The sequence below is a fragment of the Euprymna scolopes genome, chromosome 41 (genome assembly GCF_053919585.1).
Source record: "Euprymna scolopes isolate OS-2025 chromosome 41, ASM5391958v1, whole genome shotgun sequence".
Classification (NCBI taxonomy): domain Eukaryota; kingdom Metazoa; phylum Mollusca; class Cephalopoda; order Sepiida; family Sepiolidae; genus Euprymna; species Euprymna scolopes.
This window is the reverse complement of record NC_136522.1, coordinates 61,192,340-61,209,839: the sequence shown is the minus strand read 5'-3', so window position 1 is coordinate 61,209,839 and position 17,500 is coordinate 61,192,340. Positions and strand designations below refer to the sequence as shown.

The window sequence follows — 17,500 nt, the reverse complement described above, 5'->3', positions numbered from 1 at the left end:
TTTGCTTCCTTTTTTTTCTTCTGTTTTCTTTTTTTTATCTTTCTTTTTTCTTTTTAGGTCTATTTTCTTACTTTTTCTCTTCTCTATTTTTTCTCTCTTTTTCTTTTCTTTTATATTGTGTTCCTTTTCTCTGTTTTAAACTTTCTTTTTTTTCTTTCTTTCTAATTCTTTTCTTTCGTTCTTTTCCCTTTCTTTCTTTCTTTTTTCTTTCGTCTACTTTTTTCTCTTTTTTCTTTAAACTTTCTAATCCAGTTTTTCTTTATCTCTTGCTTTTCTTTTTTGTCTTCCTTTTTCTTTTGTTTTTCTTACTTTTTCTCATTTTTTTTCTCTTTTCTTTATTTTTCTCTTTTACTTTTCTCTTTTCCGGTAAAGAAAAAGACTATAAGAGAGAGAGAGAGAGAGAGAGAGAGAGAGAGAGAGAGAGAGAGAGAGAGGGGATCACGTTAGAGACGTGGACCACGTTTGAGATCACGTGAGAGGCGTGGATAACGCTTGATAGCACTCTCGGCCGTAACAATGAGGAAATAAACGGCGTTGTTACAAAGAAAAAGCGAGCTGAAGTTTTTTTTTTTTTTTTTTTTTTTCTATTCTTTGTCTACTTTGCGACGGAAGCTACAACGTGTTGGTTTCCGGATTACTTTACAGACAGAAAGATTGCCCGATTGAATAAGATACACCTGAAGAAGGTCGGAGGTTACGTAAGCCGAAACACTGTGAAAATAACATTAAAGAAGAGAACAATCCAAATAATATGAGCTTTATAATCATTTAACTTCGTGACTTCTACATATGTTTTTTTTTAATCCGTAGGTTTGCAGTTTGGTGATGCGATACTTTTTGACGGAGATTAATGTGTTTCTTTGCTTGTTTATTACCTGCTTCGTGGGGTACGATCCAAAATTAGATTTTCGTTTTTATGGCAGGCGGCAGATGATACGTTGTGAAGGCGTCTATATAACGATAATAGCAGGTACTCTGTTCGCTTTACTGGCCGGGGCTTGTCCAGATGCCAAATAGAAAAAAAAAACTCTTCTCAGAACAAGATGACCTGCTCGGACCAACCAGAAAGCAAAAATACCATCCCCACCCCCACAAAAAAACGGTATTATTGTAAATTAATACTCGAACGTAAATCTGCCCACCTTGGAGGGTGTTAATCTATTATATAAAAGGCAGTTGTCTGTGTGTTTATACGTTTGTATATCCAGCGAAAAGTTCAAAATTACACAACAAACCCCCACAAAGTTAATATATTTTAAATCAGTGTAACATGGAAAGATAATGTCTAAAATTTAGAAAGAAAAAAAGATTCATTATTTTGAGGATCAAAAGGCCATTTTGTGTCATTGAATTAAAAAAAAAAAAAACTTTTCTCAGGCCAAGATGACCTGCTCCGATCAACCAGAAAGCAAAATATCCCACCACAAAGAAACGGTATCATCCGTAGTTGTTGTCGTCTCACCACGTTTTTGGCCAAGTAAGACGACAACAACTATGGAAGGCAGTGATTGCTGAGAATACAGTCAGGAGGTTCGAAGTTCCTATCCCGTCGCGGTTACCACCTGACGAAGACCAGAGGAATAGTTGGCCGAAACGTCGTGAAAACAACTAATAAAGATGAGAATAATAGTCAAAAATAAAAACAAATTAATAGAAATCAATTAGTTACAACTTTTCAGAAAGTTTTATAAAAATCCAAGGCATCAATTTTTTTTAATAAGCACAAAAGTGTCAATTTTAGCCATTTTTACCTGAAAGGTATCCCTAGGGAGGTAACCGGAGTTTTCCCGTAAAATCTATTCTGTTGCTTTTTTTTTTTATTCATATTGTTTAATGTTTGTGCAAAATTTCAAAAATTCCAAGGGGTAGTTATTGAGAAAAGTGCAGACGGACGAACGGACGAGCGGACGAACGGACAAGGGTAAATTTACAGATCCACCCTCCTTTTTTTTTTCGGGGGGACCAAAAACCGAATGCAAAGGGAACTGGAGAGTCATGATCATCCATTTCGTCAATAACAGATCTGATACCTGAAGAAAAGGTCCTGGATATGACCTTAAACTATATCCAGTGGTGAGGCCCCAGCTTGTGGGCTTTGGGGAGTGTGGAGCCACCCTTTAATTACCATTGCTCCCAGGCCCACTCTGACCCGGAGTGGTAGTACCTGTTAGGGTCCCAACTATGGGTTAAATAGAAACCAACGTGAAAACAACAAATATATTCTATTAAAAATATTTTCTTCAAAATCTTTTGATTCGGCATTAAATAACCCGAAAAGGGTTGATATGCCGTAAAACAAAAACAACCAACCAACCTGAAGAAAAAGAATGCTCGACTGCTCCATCATGGGCCGATAAAGAAATAGCTGCTGTTGATATTTCCGTTTCTTTTTTTTTTTTTAATATTTTCAACCTTGTTGCTAAGTTAAAGTGTCGAAGTTAGTCACGCCTGTCATTAAATAGTTTCTGCTATTTCACTTCCGTTTTTATGTTTTAAGTTTGTCGCGTTTCTTGTTGCTAATTTATCGATTAATAAATAATTGCAATTAATGATAACACAAGCTTTTTATAGAAATCAATGATTATAAAAATTCTTCACGGAAATTAACGATTATGAAAATGTTTTACGAAAATTGACGATTACAAAAACGACTTAGATCAGGGTTTCCCAACGCGAGATTTCAGGTGGGTGATGGCCAAATTTATCATATAGAGATCTTTTAGAGGGCTGGTAAAAATCTTAGAGCTTCTAGTAAAATTACTAGGTGTTTCTCAACCCATTTTCTTTGACATTCGCAATTCACGTGAAAATTGATTGCATCACACTTATATTTTTAATTGGAAAAATGAATTCAGGAATCAATACCCTGTAATGTTGTCCAAGTTTCTTAAGTGTTTCCTGAATTTGATTGATTTCTTGATTCACATTTTCAACAAGTTTTTCTCATCTATCGATGTGTCCTGGGAATAGAAACCGAATGAATGTAGCGAAGCATGGTGATCTAAGACATTTTGGCACTTCTGCATGACAGTGACATGAGGCGAATGTTTGTATTTTTGTTTCAAGAATCACCGACAGATGTCGCTTGTCAGGGGGGGGGGGGTCGATAACTCTTCCTTTTCTAAAAGTTCGTGCAAACTGAAATTATATTTTTATACATTTTTATACAATCTTTCTGTACAAAAAATAAAATAAATAAAAAATAAAAAATAAAAATAAACAACTTATTCTTAAACCTCTATAAATGTTTCATGTTTTTAAAATTATATTCTGCGACATTTTTATACAACCTTACCGTAAAATAAAAACAAAAAAATTCTAAAAACAATCTATAAATGTTTCGTGTTTTTATCAAATTTATTATTTTATTTTCAGTTATGAATAACTCGTTGAAAAAAAAAATTATATTAATGCATTAAAATTATATTTTGATACATTTTTTTTAATACAATAAATGTTTCGATTTTCATATTTTTGTGTTATTTATTTCGTTATTATATATTTTTGCGTTATCGTAAACACTTGTTTGTATTTAAGGTTCACATAATGGCCGCTAGACGGCGTTTCTCTTTTGAAGAACAGGGGTCAATAACTCGTCTCAGTTGCTAATATGTAACTGTCATACAGAAGTGCCAACCTTTTTTTTTAATCACATATGGAACCAAATATTCCAAAACTTGTTGCTGATCATCATCAACAATCTGCACATTGATCGATGATTCCTGCGATTATTATTCTGATTTTTATTGATTATTGATTATTGTATTAGCAATTTTTATTGATTATTGTATTAGCAATGCTATGATATATTAATTGACCCAATTGGTTTATAGATGTTATTGTTTCCATTCAATCGACAAAGTAAAATTTTGTTGAATAAATTGATTTCATTTTAAGGATGCATGTAGGGAAGAGATGGTAGTAGGTATCCGAGTGCCCTGGAAGGGTGAGGGGCGTTTACCAAAAAAGGGTGGGAAACTCCGATTTAAATAAATTAATGATTAAAAAATGTTATATGAAAATTAACGATTACAAAAATGATTACAAAAAGTTTTTACAAAAATTAATTATTATAAAAGCGGCTTTACGGAAAATAACAATTACGGAAATGTTTTACGGAATTTAACGATTGAAAAAAAAAATGTTTTTATATTTGTCATTTTGATTTCAAAAATTTCATTTTTATTCTTTCATAAACATATATTATATAAATTTAAAAAGAAAATCTTTTCTTTTTAAAATTAAAATAAACTTATTTTATAATTTCATAAACATATATTTCTCATAAAATTTCAAATAAAATGGAAAATTTTATTTTTTAAAATTTTGTTATAAAAAGTGCAACCAAAGACTAATTGTGTTATTTTTATTTTTTATTATTTTTTTTTATTTTTATTGTATATTTTTCAATATTTCTTATATTTTATTTCAAGAACAATAAAACATAAAAAAATAAAAGAAATCACATTAATTAATAGAAAAAAAAATGTTTAAAAAAAACCCCAAAAAATAGAACCAGAAGAAATTGTGTTCAGGTTATAGTCAGCTAACGTACTTCCTAACTTCTGGTGTAGTGCTACTGGAAGCGGTGACAAGGTAAATCAGTTCTTTCTGGGTTTTTTTTTCTCTATCATGCCTATAAATTATTTATTTTGATTTCAATAATTTTCTTTTTATACTTTCATGAACAAATACCTATTATATAAATTCAAATAACAAACTTATTTTTAAAATTAAAAAAATAATAAAATTTATTTTTATGATTTCATGAACAAATACCTATTATATAAATTCAAATAACAAACTTATTTTTTAAAATTAAAAAAATAATTAAACTTTTATTTTTATAATTTCATAAACAAATACCTATTATATAACTTCAAATAGCAAACTTATTTTTAAAATTAAAAAAATAATTAAACTTTTATTTTTATGATTTCATAAACAAATACCTATTATATAACTTCAAATAACAAACTTATTTTTAAAATTAAAAAAATAATTAAACTTTTATTTTTATGATTTCATAAACAAATACCTATTATATAAATTCAAATAACAAACTTATTTTTTAAATAAAAAAAATAATAAAATTTATTTTTATGATTTCATAAACAAATACCTATTATATAAATTCAAATAGCAAACTTATTTTTAAAATTAAAAAAATAATTAAACTTTTATTTTTATAATTTCATAAACAAATACCTATTATATAAATTCAAATAGCAAACTTATTTTTAAAATTAAAAAAATAATAAACTTTTATTTTTATGATTCATAAACAAATACCTATTATATAAATTCAAATAGCAAACTTATTTTTAAAATTAAAAAAATAATTAAACTTTTATTTTTATGATTTCATAAACACATTTATTATAAAATTTCAAATAAAATAAAATCTTTTATTTTTTTAATTTTATCAAAAGTGCAAATACAGATTAATTGTTATTTTTCTCTGCACAATTTTAATTTTTATTGTATACTTTTCAATAATGTTTTTTTTTCTTATACTTTATTTCAATAAATTACTTCACAATAGAAATATTGAAGAACAGTAAAAGTGGAGGTATTGGTTTGTCATGTCACTGCATCTCTCTGTAACGTTGCAGTGACAAACAATTAAAGGAAAGAAACAAATAGAAATCCTAAGTCAGCATTTTTTTTTAACAATAGCATTCATTACCGTTACTCTCCCGTCTCGACACCATTAAAAAAAAGTCTCTCGCTGCCACATGTCCATCTAGCCTGACATCGTTTCTCCTTCCTCCGACCACATGCCGGGCACAGTAGGCCCATTCCCATCCTCAACTTGACACGTCCATTTTCTTTGATGTGCACTTTGCTTCTCCTGATCAAGTGGCGCATTTTTTTTACACTATTTTCCTTTTTCTTCTTGCGCACACTTCTTAATTTGCATATGCGCTTTTTTTCGGCAACTGCTGCTGCTAATTTCTTCGCAAGCCAGCCATCCTACGCTGCTACTGATATTTTCCCACGTTCTTATGCGCACTGTGTTACAGCTGTACGCCAGAAGTTAGGAAGTATGTAAGCTGACTATAAACCTTAACCAGTAAGCACTGTGATTTTTAATAAGATATCCACCTGATAATCAGACATTGTAGGTGTTAAACAAGGCTGCGGGAAGAGAAGGACCTTTTGGCAAACGCAATGGTATGCGGCCAGCGTATATGGCACTGGAACTGAATACCAGGATTAAGTTTAACGATGCTTTTTCGTGGAATTACAACAACAGAAAACACCGATCTTACGTATTTGTTAAGAACGGCAACATTTGTCTTAACCTTTTCTCAGTTTTTTTTTTAGATAAGGATGGATAATTTGAATAATTTGGATTATTCGAACTACTGTTCTCATCTTGAGTGTTATTGTCATAACGTTCCGATCGATGTACCCTCCGACCTTTTTCAGCTGTATCTTCTTGAACTCGGGAATCTTTCCGACGAACTCGGAAATCGGCGATGGTTGAAGGTTAAATACTCAATGCAGACCCCCCTCCCTAAAAATATGATTGCGAATTACTTAGGACTTCAACCCAGTCATGGCTGACGGAACAATAGCATGCTATCCCATGGATTTAAACGGTTCCGTTCGAAATTCTGTGCATATATCCGAGTCCGACAAAAAGATTCCCGAGTTCGACAAAATACACCTGAAGAAGGTCAGAGATTACATCGACCGAAATGTCGTGAAAATAACACTCAAGATATAAAAAAATAGTCGGAATAATGTCTTCCTTTAACCAGAGGCAGACCATCCAAGAGATATTCTTTTTGTGTGAAAAAAGAAAAGAAAAAGATCCTTATTGAGTGAGAAGAGTCCTGCTGGTATCATGTTTGTGAGAGAAACACTGTCCAGAGTCATCTACGAGTATGCACAGGAGGAATAACATCTATAGGAGCAAAGTGTAGTATCTGCTCTGATACTACACTTCGCCTTTTCTGTCCTGGGTCAGTGGAGGAGAAATCCTTCATGACTGAGGCAATTTTAATTTTTGTTCCTATCCAGAGCGCCTCTTACTCTAACTCTGCTCTTGTGGGAAGGAAAATAAATAGGAACATCTATCTAGTCGCAATAGGAATAGTGACTAGATAGATATTATCTTCAGTAAATGTCTCCTCCAGGCATCCTAACAAAATTTAAATTAAGGCTAGTCAATCGAAAAGAGTGGATGACTTTCGGAAATATCGGCGAAAAAAGCGATTCTTCCCCAGTTGAGGGTGAAGGAAAGAATGTTTTTAGCCAATTTTTCGATATTTGTCGTCCGAAGGGTCAAGCTTCAAAACAATACCGATCTTGTGAAAAATTCGTCGCCTCTGTCGAAATTTTTAGGCATACATACATACATACATACATATATACATACATGATGATTGCAACGTCTTGTCAGACGAGTGTCACTCCCTCAAACACTTAAAGTCCATAAGCCCAAAAATGACTTCCATCGCCACAGGACCATTTCTGAGGGAGTATCTATATACAGATGATGTTACAAAGTTTTAGCTTTGTACGTCAGCTAAGTCTCTCTCTCGGTTCAAAATATTGAGATCAAGCAACAAGCAAGAGCGAGATAGCCAGCAACAAGTTAAACTGTAGACCAGCTTAATGCGGGTACTGGTCTCCCGCTTTATGTTTTTTAAATAAGGGATTTGCTTCTCCTAGAAAGGTTGCATTCACCACGGCTTACGGGAGCCCTCTCCACCCCAACACACACATACATACACACAAACACACACGGTGCTAGTTGGCCGTTGACCCCGAAAAAGGGTCCATTCTCCCTTTGAAAGGTCTTGTTTTTAATCCTTCAGGGAGACTAGCCGCCCTCCTCACCAAACAAGTCTGGTGGAGGAACCAGTTTAGCCGACCATGATGCAGGTAGTACTAGATTACATGGTACCAGTAGCATATGGCATGGCCTGACATTTAAAGAGACAGGTGAGATTTATATAATAGATGAAAACGGTGCCTCATCTAGAGAAATAAACGTCAGTTTAGAATCAGGATACTTTTCTTAGACAGAAAAAGTTTGTTTTTAAAACTGAAACTTGTTGCACAGCGTAATCGTTAAATGCGCAATGTTACTTCGGTATCTCTGTCCGTGTGCTGCTCATTTCAGTTATAAAGTTAAGTAAATAAGATAATTAACTAAGAGAAAATTAGTCTCTCTCCTCTGAGTAAATTCTCTTCAAAATAAAACCTTGAAGAAAACTCTCAACGAACGTCCCCTCGTGTCTTTCTTGCATGAAAAGAAACTTATTATATAGCAAACATTATAAACTTATTAAATAGCAAACATTATAAAGAACTTTCCCTACTATTAAGAATGCTACAATGCGTAAAGCTTCAAGTTTGGGTCAAGCATTGATTAATTTAGCCACATTGGGGTGCCTTTCAGATAAATTTAGTCTTTAAACGCGATATTCAACTCTTATCTCCGGCGAGTCGGGAAATCTAACGTTGCTCAAGATTGAATGTGGACCAATAATTTTATTGTCATCGGAGTTGGTGAAATCGTCCATTTTTTTTTTTAATCAAATAGATGGATTGCCTGCTCTAGTCGGGGGTCAACCACAGTGCACCGGCAGGAAACTTCACATGCCTCCCCGCAGTGACTTAGTCCACGATACATTGTAATCTACATTGCACTGTAGAGAACCTACTGTTGATTTTATCAAATTATGTTTATATCTAAAGCTTGAATTAAAGTTTAAAATGCAAACGTCAAGTATCATACTTCAACTGTGCTCTAAACAGAAACATTCATTTCGAATCCGTCTAACCTACTGTTGATTTTATATATCTGGCCTTTCGACTTGTGTAGTAATAAAACTTCTGAAATGCACTTGTGATGTTAGGCTGTGTAAGGCGTTAACTTTGGTCAAAATCGCCTGTTCATTCTCTCATCAGATTATTTCGATTATCGATACTTATCAAAGGCATTCCGATACAAAACCTATCTAAGAACACTGCCAGGCACATAAAGTGCCTCCGTGTGAAATTTCATAAAATTGACCCAGCCTTTTTCGAGTCCAGGGGAAACTCTCTCTCTCTCTCTCTCTCTCTCTCTCTCTCTCTCTCACACACACACACACACACACACACACACACACACACACACACACACACACACACACACACACACACACACGCACGCGTGCAAAGTTCCTTTTATATAATAGCACCTATCTATAATGCCTATCCACAGGACAGAGTTAGATACCAGGGCCGTTTTTTAACATCGAGAAAAGGAACAAAAATTTAAAATTGTCTCAGTCCAGAAGGATTTCTCCTCCACTAACAGAGAACAAGAAATTGAAGTGTAGTATTTGACGAACAGATACTACACTTTGAGGTATCGAATCTTTTATTCAGGTTAAAATACAAACATGGACAAAAAATTGAGGCACAAGGCCAACTCAAAAAAGCGGGAATGGGAGTTGTTGGTCATCCTTGTCACTTCAGGACTAAACAAAAGGTTGGCTTAGCTAGCATTCTCTTTCACCATAATACCACATTCACCCATTCGTACTGGGGGGGGGCGTCCTACTTAGAACCTAATCTTTTAAACCATTTTATTGACGTGTAAAAACAAAACAAAATAAAAAAGAAGATAATAATGATATTACAATAATTCATTTGTGATACTACACTTTGATCTTAGCCCAAAGGGCGTGGCCGCGTGAGCAGAAACTGAGATTAAGGATTAAGTAGTTCGTTTCTTGAAGTGAATAGAAAATATATTTACGTTTCTTCAGTCCACGTTGGGCACAAGGTTGTTGGGAAATGGGAGTGCACGCGCGAAAATATACGTGAGAAACTTAACACGTCTATTATTGTTCTCTTAGGGGTGATCTTCTCAAGGTGAGTAACAGATACCCGTAATAAATGGGAGGAGGGGGGATAAACTGTTATCTTACACCACCCGAGTTGGGGTAGATAACCTTTTTTTAATAGTGCGAACTGTGAGACGGGTGTCAGCGGTACACTTTCGCAGCCGCCGACTTGAGTGGGATAGACAGAACATAAAAGATGTCGGGTTAGGGTTAGAGTGTGACAGAATTAAAATGCCGTACGGGGACTGTTCAAAGTCAGAACAGTACAGATAAAGCACTAAGATGCGCAACACTTTTGTCACCTCGGGTATCAATGCAAATCTGAAATATTTGAATTTTCAAATGAGAGGATGTGGCCATATTGCCTACTTGCCAAACACGTTGCAATGCCTCAGTCGCAATGCAGACAAAAAAACAAAAAAAAAACAACAACAACAAAAAAACATAGGAGAGAACTTCAACTCGTTGTTTCCCGTTGTAACAACGACATTTATTTCCTCATTCTTCCGCCACGCGTGACTTCTCGTTACGGCTGTGACGTCTCTCACGTGATCGTTTTCTCGAACGCGCTGTCAAGTGTCATCCACGTCTTTAACGTGATCGTCTTCTCGAATGTCCTCTCTTTTTTTTTTTCCTTACCGTGACGCCATTTCGCTCATGGCTCGGTATTTGCATATAGCTGTCCATTACGATATGATGCCTTCTAAAAAATCCTTTAAAATACCCCTCCCCAAACTAAAATTTTAGAAATATTTATTAACTGATATCAAGTTTTCTTTTATTTTTCTTTTATTTTTTTTTTTACAGGGGAGTAAGCACTTATCAAGACCTGGAGGCCACTCGAGTGCAAGGTTGTTGGCGAGACAACAACGTGATGATCAGCAGTGGTGAAAATTGGGTAGAATTTGATTATCTAAGATTACGGTCCAAAACTTGTTTACATTGGACTTGAAAACAACCATGTTTTAGACAGCTGGAAAGCAGACTCACAGTATAGAGTTCCACAGGTAAGCAGTTATTAAAATTAAATGAAACTCGATAAACATGAAGATAGACAACATTTTTTTGCGACAAAATATGTAAATTTTACAATATTATTAATAATAATTACCTTATTAATAACATGAACTATCTTTTGAAATTATTTATTACTAGCCTTGGTGCCCGGCGTTGCCCGGGTGTTTTGAGGTGTGTGTTAAATCAACAATAGATCCTATATATATATATATATATATATATATATATATATATATATATATATATATATATATATATATAGTCATCCAAATACAGTACTGTTTCGCTGTTTGACAGCTCATCGGTGCGGCTAGACAAGCAACTATCTCAAGTCAGGATCGAAACGACAGTTGGAGCTTCTAACCGTTGCGCTATACGGCTGCTGTTATGCGAGCAGTGAATTAACAATGTTTTGACGTTGTCCAAATACCCAAAGCTCAATTTGTTTACACAAAGAGCATCGCTCCATACGCTAATGGTCATTTGTATATCACTTCCCAATATGCTCAACCTATTGTTGGTTATCATATCAAACCAGAAGATGACATAATTTACAATCGGAATATTTTATTCGTTTTTCACATGTAGTACGTCTTACACGTGTTCCGTTGAATAAAAGAAATCCATCAAACAACTCATCAGAGATAGACATGCATTCCTTAGAAAAGCAGTTGGATATTTCTTTTTCTTGAAATTAAAAAGGATATGGTGAAAAAAAAAGCCGTTGTGCGTCAAGTACGATAACCATTAGACCAGCTTGACACGTTTTTTAAAAAGTGTTTTCAAAACCAACTAAAAAATTTACCACGTGTCTGAAGATCTTATATACCAAATTTTAAGCCTGTAGATCAAAAATTCGTTGAGTATATAGGTTGAGAAGTGTTTTCACACAAACACACACACACACACACACACACACACACTCACTTTTACATATATACTAGCAGGCCGCACAGCGTTGCCCTGTTGTAAAAAAAAAAACGCATAAATATTATATTTAAATTAATGCAGAATTCTTTATAAACAGAAACACCGGTACTAAACGCAACATTTAATTCTTAAAAAAAAAAAATAAGTAACAAAAAAAAAAAAGACGCAAAGAAACTGAGACATGTGCATGCGAGTATTATTTTTTTCTAAACAGTTCAATTCTTGAAACTAAAAAAAAAAAAAATAATAATAATCGAGCTGAGATCGAAACCAAAATTTAAAGAGAGTCAACTACGATAACCGTTCCGCCAGCTTGATACGATCCTTTAAAAGTGTTTTCAAACCTACTTATTCTTAACATAAAAAATCTGTCACGTGAACGATTTACGCATGCACATTCGTGGAACAGGTTACAAACAGATGAAAATCCGTGACAATTTTTCAATTTTGTCTCCTTCGCAATCCCTTTTTTTTTCTTTTTTTTTTTTTTTTTTTTGCATGAAAACCGATTTAAAGTTTTCCACGTGTCTGAATACCCTATATACCAAATTTCAAGTCTAGATAAAAAAAAATTCGTTGAGTATATATAATAGTTTGAGGATTGTCCTCTCACGTACACACGCGCGTGCGCACGCACACGCGCACAGATAGATAGATAGATAGATAGAAAGATAGATAGATAGATAGATAGATAGATAGATAGATAGATGGATAGATAACCAATTCTCATCTTTAAAGCTGAGATATAAAAAGTACGAACAAAAATTCGCCGGATTAAGAAATAAGTAAGAATAAAGTATTCTGTCGTCTATCGCCACAAAAGGAAGATTTAGCAAACGAATCCAAATATTTAAGAGAGAAAAAGAAAGAAAAGAAAAAAAAGAAGAAAAAAAAGAAAAAAGAAAGAAAAAAAAAGGAAAAAAGAAAGAAAAAGAGAAAAAAAAGGAAAAAAAGGAAAAAAAGAAAAAAAAAGGAAAAAAAGAAAAAAAGAAAAAAAAAAGAAAAAGAAGAAAAAGAGAAGGATGCAAATAACAAGTCGGGGTGCAAAATTGCGCAACCTCGCGCAAAAGTTATAATTCCGTTTTTAGCCTTTTTGCGTGTATTCAATAAAAAAAAAAATACATGCCATTTTTTTCTAGTCACCGCTTTTCTTCACGATATTGTCATCCAACACTCAACACAAGTTCTCTAAATCATGAACCCCCCACCACCACGACGAAACTCGTAATCTACCCGGATCAATTCTAAAGTAGGTGACAATTATCTTACATTGAAACAGCCCGACGTCTGAGCTCCAACAGAAAATACATTAACGATTTATTTAAAATACTAGCAGGCCGCCAGGCGTTACCCGGTAGTAAAACACGCTTAAATGCGATATTTTTTTTTGTAGCTTTCGTATTTATCATTATAAAGCCAATTCGCTATTGATTATTATATTCTACCCAACATTTCTACCCAGCAATGGTTTCAAAAGTTTTAAAAATATGACGTAGGTGCAAGCAGCTAGAATAGAAACCCAAATATTTAGCGCTTCGGCCTTAGTTGTTACCGTCTGAGCTATTGTCAGACGGTAAGAAGTAGTTTACAATTACCCGATTTTAACATATAAGTTGATATTTTCGCATGACACAGGCAGACAGACAGACAGACAGACAGACAGGCAAGATCACTTATGCATATAAAAAACGATTCCCAGAAAATGCAACCATTTAACCCGTTCTTGCGCCGCTTTGGGATTTTGCGTCTCGGGGGAGATGCACTTTTAAAGAATGGAGACAGACACGCAGACATAGTGAGTTTTATATATGAGGTTGATAATTTTAAATGATATTTTAAGTTTTGAATCTTGTGTGTTTTTTTACACCCCCTTTTTTTCACTGATAGAAACAATTGATAAAATAGACACGTTTTGTTAGCCTGAAGAGATTGTCGCCTTTTCGGAGCTAACAATCGAAACAGTTGTTACATAGTAGGGAATTAAGTTAGCTAGTGCGAATTTTGATAAGAGTCACATTAGTACATGACAGTATGACCTAGCCGCAAAAAAGAATTGTACTCAGAGACAGGCGACGCAAATTTGAATCAAGAGGTACATGGCAAACTTCCCTGAGTAAAACTTTAAGAGAGGAATCTGTGTGGAACACCACAATTGTTACCGCCTTTCCTGATCCCGTTCTCAAACATTTGGATGGGGATTAGCGTAGGCCGAGGAACGACACTGTTATATATTGGAACCCTGCGCTAGTAATAAGTGGTTAAGTTAACTAGTATGAATTTTGGCGAGGGTCACATTAGTACATGTCCGGATAAAGTGGCGGCAAACGGAAATAGATCCAGCTGCGTGTGGCGTGATTGAAACGGGTTTTAAAGATTGGCTCTCTGGACCAAACACGCTAGAAATGTAGGGTCGAACGGTATAACATAGAGATGAGGTCACGTATTCAGGCGAGAGAACTGAGAGTATTTGAGTCTCCGTCTCTCGTTAGGCGCGGTAAAAAAAACAAAAACAAAAAAAAAACGAGATGCGTCCGATAATTTAGTTTTTAGTTCTCTCCCGCCGCAAGAACTTAGACACCAGGGTCAGAAAGTAGGATTGAGAAGTCAGCACCCCAAAAACAAAACAAAAGTCAAACGTGTGTGTGTATATATCTATCTATATATCTATAAAAGTGAACGTGTCTGTCTGTCTGTCTGTGTGTCTGTCTGTCTGTGTACATTTCCCTACGCAATAACTCTGTCAATTTTTAGTCTATAGACTCGAAATTTGAAATACCGGGTACTGAGATTTGGGAAAATCGATGTGACGGGTGTCAGCCAGAAATTTGGCTGTTAAGGGGTAAAATTTCAACGATTTGACCTTTAAGAACTCTACCAAACTCCTCCGACAATTTTGGGTCTAGACACTTGAAATTTTAGATATAGGTTCCTTGAACCTGGATCTAACTTAATAAAGTGATAAATTTTAAGGGGTCATAATAGGGGTCAAAGTTTTAAAAAATTAACCATTTTTTTTGTTTTTTTGCTTTTTTTTTTTTGCACAGCATACACCTCCAAACACCCGAGCAACGCCGGGCACCCCCGCTAGTATATATATATATATATATATATATATATATATATATATATATATATATATATATATTAAATGGAATTCATTATTGAGATGAGTATTATTAATTAATTTATTTATTGCGGGCTATTATCCTCATCATTTTTAGTTGTTGTTTCACGAGGTTTCGGCCAACTATTCCTCTGGCCTTCGTCAGGCGGTAACCGCGACGGGATAGGAACTCCAAATCTCCTAACTGCATTCTCAGCAATTACTGCCATCTATAGTTGTGGTCAAACGATCAGGATATAACATGACGTAACGTTTCGAACGAGAGAAACAAATATTTTTCTAATCAGTTCTCTCCGGAAAAAAATCTACGAACGAGTCATAGTTAGACAAATATGTGCAGATGGTTGAGGAGGGGGCTAGGAGTGGCCAAGCACCTGTTCCTTTTATTTTACTCCTGATAAAAAAGTGCCCTTCTCAGAGGAATATATTATAGCACTGTGCCCCACCGAGAAACCGCTTTTTTTTTTTTTTTACTTGAGCCCCTCCCCTGAAAATTGTCTCTGCATGCCACTGTTGTTAGACACTAAACAAATTGATAATCTCAGCAAATATTACAGATACATCTGTCAGTGAGCGTCTCTCAGTTCTCAAGTTTAAAAAAATATGTTAAGACGGAAATAATTCTAGTCTTTCTCTCCATAAGTAAATTTTCTTCAATAAAACCTCAACAAAGCCTCGTATATATATATATATATATATATATATATATATATATATATATATATATATATATATATATATATATATATATATTAGTTATCAGTTTCGGTCAGCTATTTGCCAATAACTAGAGACCTCTTCAGGCGATATAGCAGCTTATATGAAAGTTTGCAAACTTTGCTTTTGTATAAGCTCTATCGATGGCAGAGGTTTTTAGTTACTGATAACTAGCTGACAGAATGTATATATATATATATATATATATATATATATATATATATAATTGTACAGAAGTTCAAAAAAACATTGGTACCGTCGGTTTCAAGCCCAACATAAAGGGGACCAGTTAATGGTAAAACGTAAATGATGTTAGGCTCTCGTCCCCTTTATGTTGGGCTTGAAACCGACGGCCCCAATGTTTTTCTGAACTTCTGTACAATTAAATAAATAAATATTAAGCTCTTATATCGAAAAAGTTTTTCTTTGTAATCGAGCACTTTGTTGGAATTCTTTCCCCAAAAAACAGTAGACATATATATATATATATATATATATTACTGGTTTAAAATATCCGAAAGTAAAAATCATTGAATTAAACGAGGATATTACGTTATTCAATTTACGTAAACAAAATTAATCATGAAATCATTATAATTTATAGCCTTTAATTTTGTTCTCATATATATATATATATATATATATATATATATATATATATATATATATATATATATATGAGAACAAAATTAAAGGCTATAAATTATAATTTACAAGAATTTATTGTTCGACAGAATACTCAAAAAGAAATACTAAGATTTCTGTAATTATATTTTTCATTTTTTTTTTCATATATATTATATATATATTATTTTATTCGATTTAGGTAAAGAAAATTGCCATTAGTCGCGACAATAAATCTACTGTTTCAATCTAAATTGATTTCGTCAAGCGACAGAGGCGTCTGTTCTTTACCGGGGACAGTCTTCTAATGAAAAGAAGACATTTCGAAAACTTTTTCTTTTTATCCTTAATTTTCTCAAACACACGTGTCTAAATGCACACTATCGAAATTATGAATGTTTTTCTTCTTTTCATTAAAAGATTGACCTAGATGAAGACTTGAGTCTTCTGTTGCCTGATGGAATTTTTTCAGATTTATTCTGTAGATTTATTTTCGCGACTAATGATTTAATGAGTAATTTTGTTCTCATATATATATATATATATATATATATATATATATATATATATATATATATATATTAAGGAATAACTAACGGGATGCCCTGTGATTGGATGAAAATCAACCAATCAAAAGTCGTTCTTTTATATCCTCGCAAACACCACGAGAGCGGGGTTTTTCGAATTCTTTACCTCTTTGGCTTTCGGGACCTCGAGGACGACACGTGTCTATCTGTTCTTACAGTCATTCAACACCAGACACGTACGAGGATTTTCGACAGCAACTGCAGCACCGAAAAAACTCAAGGTTTCCTTTTTTTTTCCTCAGCCCGGCTAAAGCTCCACATGTAAAAAACATCGTTAATAAGACGAATCCTTCAGATAAGTTCCGCAATATGTGGCTGTTTTTGCAAACAAACATTCTTTCTTCCCTCTCTAGTTATTATACGAAAGTGTATTTTTACCTAAATGCGAGTTGGAAATAATTGGCACCACTAAATGGAGCGGCATATATATTTTTTATTTATTTAATCGTTTACTGACAAGTGTTTCGTCGTCTACGACTGATCAGAGTGGCTGATTCTAGCGAGATTTCTAATCGGGACCCATGGAAAGAAGCTTAAGCTTTTACCACTAAGCTATCACGCAGGACTACTTGGATATATCGCGATTTACGTAGATGTTATATATTAATATTTTGTTTATATATATATATACATATATATATATA

The 17,500-nt window shown here is 33.8% G+C and overlaps 1 long non-coding RNA gene across 1 annotated transcript in view; it reads left to right on the top strand.

Annotated features, from left to right (window-relative positions):
- Window positions 1–17,500, top strand: part of LOC145266718 (uncharacterized) — a 170,250-nt gene that overhangs the window by 121,637 nt on the left and 31,113 nt on the right. The window contains exon 3 of the long non-coding RNA XR_013864779.1: window positions 10,665–10,864. This is a non-coding gene — a long non-coding RNA (uncharacterized LOC145266718). The remainder of the gene's footprint in view (window positions 1–10,664; window positions 10,865–17,500) is intronic.